The sequence below is a fragment of the Haemorhous mexicanus genome, chromosome 6 (genome assembly GCF_027477595.1).
Source record: "Haemorhous mexicanus isolate bHaeMex1 chromosome 6, bHaeMex1.pri, whole genome shotgun sequence".
NCBI classification, from domain to species: Eukaryota; Metazoa; Chordata; class Aves; order Passeriformes; family Fringillidae; genus Haemorhous; species Haemorhous mexicanus.
In genome coordinates, this window is record NC_082346.1 from 10,668,149 (window position 1) to 10,673,929 (window position 5,781).

The window sequence follows — 5,781 nt, forward strand, 5'->3', positions numbered from 1 at the left end:
AAGAGATATTGGGTTAAGAAATGTAAATTATATAATACAGCCTGAGCTAAGCAGGTCAGTACAAACAAGCACAGGACTCACACTGCAGAGTGGCATCCCCTCACCTCAGCTGTTTCTGGAGGAAACTTTGCTATTTTAAAGCTCTTAATATGAGTTTTTCAACTGAGAAATAAAATTAAAGCAACAAATTGATGTGGCCACCTTCAAATTAAGCTGTGCACTTGGGTCTTCGTAAATTAAATTAGTGAGGCTCTACCTTTATTCATTGAACATCCCAAGTGACTGGGGCAAAAAGGAGGTAACAGGCAACAAGAATTTGCCACAACCAAACTGTGCCAGGCTATTTCATTTCCTTCCATAGGTGGACAGAGGAGAAACAGGGAAAAATCAGAGGAAAACCTCCTAACTTTAATAAGGTTTCTGCTACTCTCTCCCACAACTCAGAAGCAGCCTAAGAAATCAGGACCCAAATGAAAACCACAGTAAAGTGGGTGCAAAGCCAGTCTACGTAAAGAATAATTTCCAGTCATTTCCTGTCAAAAGCAAAGGAGGTATCAAGAGAGGAATTTGTCCTATATCAGCATTATGGATTCCCTAAAATAGCCAGTCATGCTTCACCTTCACTCACTTCCAGTTTTAATCCTCCTTTACCCTTCTTATGTATGTGAGGTGCAGGAAAATCCTGAGGTGCACCTTGGAGAATGCAAGGTTTGATTGGTAATTTTCAGGTGTTGTGAGCATGAATAAATTATTAATATAATTAGCAAAACCCATTGTTTTTCTAATGACTATGCCTGACCAAATCAGCTGAAGAGATGAAGGGCTCAGGCACCAATTTCCTGGGAGGCTGGATAAGGGGGCAGGCATTGGATCTGCTCATTTGTCAAGAACTATTTGGACTCCTTGATTCATAGAAAGAGCCAAAGAAATAAAGATAAGCTTATTCTATCCATAGAAATAAAGGTTAAAAGTTGGTAATAGGCACATCATGAGCCCCATGTTACCCATTCCATCTACAGTAAAACCTGGCCCTTGGCAGCACCATTGCCTTTCAGTTATTGACTTTCATGGTACATTTCAGCACTGGGTTGAATATCCTTTCAGTAAGAGTCATTTTTTTACTCCACAGTTACACAGCATGTCTCTTTGAGAACAAAAAAAAATAATATTTTCTGAGGTGATTACAAGTTTGGGATGACAACCTCTGTAGATGTTCTCCAGAATTAAAGATCTAAGACAGTCAGACTATGATCAGCCTAAATTTGACTTACAGCCTCGTGATACTCTCCTTTAAATGGCTGTGAAACACTAAAGTGGCTGAAAAAATCCCAAACCCAAACTGAACAGAGGATTGCTATTTAAGAGGATGCTTTTGTTTGGGCTGCAGCATTTGTCACAATAATTTCCTTAGCAGTAAGGAAATAAAGACAGAATTACTTGATCTAATTTACAAATACAAAAAGATGACTGAAAGAGTAAATGAGAGGGAGGACAGGCATAAACATCCTGGCAAGTGTGGTAAGCTGGGCCCATCCAAATTAGCTAAGTCAGGCAAATATAAAGCCCTGGGCAGTTTTGGGCTGCTTTTCAGAGCTCCTTTGGCATGTGTGACCAACCTCCTCCCTTCCTGTGCCAGGGCTTTGTTCATAAACTAAGGCTTGATCTGCTTTGCATGAAGTTTGTAGAGCAAAGAAGTGTCCCAGCCTTGTTCTGCAGCTGGAGACTTCAGTAAACAATTGCTTCGTGGAAGGGAAGAAGAACTGAAACAGAAATACCTTTCGTAAGGATTGCCCATCCATGGCTGTGTAGGGAAATCTATCATTTAGTAGCATTTAATCAATTTTTTTGCTGCATTGGATTGGAATTATGTTAGTTTTGACTAATCATACCATTAGATTTTATTTAACCTCCTTTGAACTCAAATACCTTCTGAATTTTTTACTGACTTTTCTCCTAAAACATCAATGTTTAACATTTCTGATAAAAACCTTGTATTTTAATCTTATTCAGACAAAAAACATACACTGAGCTTTCAATCCTTATTCAGAGAAGTTTATTTTGTCTGGGTCTTATTTTATTATGAAAGCTAGCCAGCCTGTGGGCTGAGATAGAATGGGAATTTCTCTCCTTTGAGCAAATTCCTGTGGAAAAAGGAAACCTAAATAAAAACAAAGCAATACCTTTCTAAAACAGCCTGATAAGCAGGAGGAGCCCCAGCTTTTGAAATGCGCAGACTGGGTGCCCCTCAAAACCTAACAACCACAATCCCTGTATAACAAATCCAGGAGCTGGAAATGAGGTTGGTCCTTTCCATTTTCTGTGCTCCAGAGGTGGAATGGGATCTGCTTTTCAGCTTAGGCTGTGGTTATCTCTAGAACCCGAGAGAACACTGGCAATGCTGAAATCCCATAACATTCCATGAGCTCAGGCAGGAAGGAAATTTCATCTTAGTCTAATGGAGCCCATTAAAAAAAAAAAAACAAACAAAACAAAATAAACCCCCAAAATCCCAAATAACCCAGCACAGAAAAAATGGAAGTTATTAATTATGTCAATTTCATTATATAGTTCATGATAATTCTGAGTATGACCAGGGACTAGATGTGGTGATTAAGGAGAGAGCCCTGAATGGGCCAGAGTTCCTGGTTTGGGGAAGTTGGGAACAGATCAGCAGGGTGGAAAAGCTGGTGAGCTTTGGACAAGTAGGGAACCAGAAGATGGAAGGACACAGGGATGGGATGCCAGGTTTGGGAAGACAGGAGCACATCTCTGTTTGTGTGCTTTGATTACCTGCAGGAAGGGTCAGAGCCTGGCAGAGCTGCACAGAGACACAGCTCATATCCTTGGGGCTCACAAGGCACTAACCTGGTGGTGGTTTTCTTAGTTTTTACAGAGACAGGACAACTGAGAGGCACTTTAAAAAGATTTTATTCTATTATCAGTCTCAATGACTAGTGAGACACAAGAGATGCAAAACTTAACACTATTCTATCAAAAGCTAACTTATTTCTTGGTTACAATACTTTAAAAATGTTTTTCAGCTTATTAGTTTTTGTTAAACAATGTCACTATTACTTCTGACAGTAATCACCTGTATTTTTTCTCCGCGTGGTCTTGCTACAATGCATCTTTCACAGTTCTAGTTCTCTGAAATATCTAGTCTTTTTGTAAGACTATCTTTAGAAACTTTTTGAAACTTGGTTTTAGTTTAATTTCTCTCTTAACAATGTCATCTCTATTCTATGGCCTTCTTAAGTTAGCACACTTAATCTTTATATACAGATGTACAAGAGTGTCTGAGCTTTCTGTCAGGTTTTGAGAATTCTTTACCAATCCATTTCCCACAGCCAGGACATCGCTTTTGCTTGGAAATAGTTTTAAAGGCATCGGGAAAAAAAAAAAGGTGTAATTTTTCCTTTTTCTTTTCCACTTGGAGATAGGACAAGGTGGTAAAGGAATAGTAGTACTTCCCTGTAGGATTTTCCCCAGAGGGAGTGGCAAGGCTTGGCTTGGTCAAAAGTCCCCGAGCAAAGGGGAGCAAAGAGGGCAAAAGGGAAGAAATCTGAGATGGGGAGGGTCAGGAACGTGACTTCCCACATCTTGAGCAGTTCTATGTTCTAGAGGTTCGCATTTGTGGAAGTGCTTCTGCTGGGGGGACTTTCTCTGCTCTCAGGCCTTTCCCTGGGGACTGAACAAACATGACTCCAAACCCAGCAGCTCCAGAGCTGACCTTCATTTTACAAAGCTCCCAAACACGAAATTCAGGGATACTTATCTCTGAGAAATGGAAATGCTGAGACAGACCCACATGCTGATTACAAGCTCATCATGCTGGAAGCTGCCAGGATGGAGTTTACCCACAGCTCAGCAACACTTCCTCCAAACAAAGGTCTCAGCTCTTACTGGGAATTCTGCAGGGTTTTCCTCTGCCAGGCACTGCCAGGTGATCAATACTGTTGGCACAGAGGGATGAGGAATTTGTGGTTGCTGTTTCTACAGGAATGGTGGGAAAGGGGTAGATCAACAATTCCAGCAAGACCTGCCGGAAATGATGAGCATGTTAAGCAGTAAGAAATATTCCAGGAGCTGAGATTGACTGTGTGATCTCATGCAGTAACTGCTCTCAAGAGCAGCCTTTTAACTTCCTTTATTTCTGAGACCATCAACATTTGCTACCTCATGTTTCACTTCTCCATGAAGAATAAACACCTTAAAAGGTTTTGAGTACAAACTCTATCAGAGCTTGGCTGAAACATCTGCCTAAGCTGTGCCCAGAACTTATGGAGAATTGCAATGCCAATATGAGGGAAAAGGAGAAATGAATAGGAATGGATGAGACAATTCCATATTATTTTAAACCATTGTATTTGGTGGTCAAAAAGCCTCAAGTACTTCACATGTTGACAGAAAAACTGCATTTTGCTTGGGGAAAAAAGGTCATCTCAGCCCCCATGTATGGGGCTTGGAGAAGTAAATCCATAGAAATTAAATCTTCTAAATACAATGGAATAAAGAAAATACAGTAGTATTACCAAAATCTTCTTGTTGAACAGTGAAAAGGACTTTCAACAATTGAAGATTTTGTTTTATACCTCATTTATTCAACTGAAATAATTGGGCTGGCTGATTTATGACATGTCCCATAACCTGTTATGCAAAACAAAGTGATTTGTAAAGCAAATATCTAATACAAAATGACAAAGCATTGAGCTGCCCCAGAAAATGCAGAGATACATGGAAAGCAGAAGCATAAGGAGCAATATTTACAGATGGAAAGGAGGGGGAGAATCTGCCCATCGAGTGACCAGTTTCTTGCTGGATTATCAGCTTGAATTGACTCCTGGGGAGCAAGAACCAGGATGGAAACAAGGGCAAGGATTTGGTGAGGAAGGGCCATGAGACATCTCCCTTCTGGTGATGGGAACCATCAGGTTGGCCCAGTTGTTCAAGGAACTGGGCTTTTTCCTTCTTATCAGTGTCACTGATTGTGTGGATCCACAAATAAACAGATCAAAGAAAAAAAACCCAACACTTAAACAACGGTACAAATACAGTCTTAAATTGCTTGTTTTAACCAAAATTTCCAATTTCCATGTGGAATACTGTGAACTGGATTTTCAGGGATTTCTATTCCCAAAGTCTTGCACCTATTTATTCGAAGACAAGTCAATAAATACCAAATCCTTTCCCATTCATCTCCCAGCCTTCTGAAGGCAGTGGCATTTCACTTTCCAGCTGTGCCCCAGTAGGCAGCTGGAGCATTCACCCCAAAATTCCCTTTGCCTCACAGAAACCTCGACGTTGTATTTTATTTATTAACACTGAAATAATTAATATTGAAAGAACAAATTGCTAGCATAGAAGTAAAGGTTTACTGAGTGGTGGCAGCTTTTGGTGACTGAAACGTGTAGGACTAAAATCAAACACGTTACGTGGGGATCGAAGGGATATACAGGGATATATCGGGAGACACAAAATCCCAGGCTGATAGACAGATGAAGCAACTGTTCCCGGCGACTGAGCTGCGGCTGTTAGGGCTCAGTTACAGCCGTGGTGCGGGGCCTCGCCGCCGGGCACAGAGAGGAGCTTTGGAGCTGCCGAGGGCCTCCCCACTATTGTGTCTGCCGCTGGGCCGCCCACCGCGCGCCTGAAGGACCCGCCGCGCCGCGTCTCCCCCGCGCGGGCAGCGCGGCAGCTGCCGCGGCGGGCTCAGGCGTTCTCCGCGGGAACCCGCCGGTCGGCCAGGCCCCCGCGCGCTCCCGCGCCGCCTCGCCTCTACGC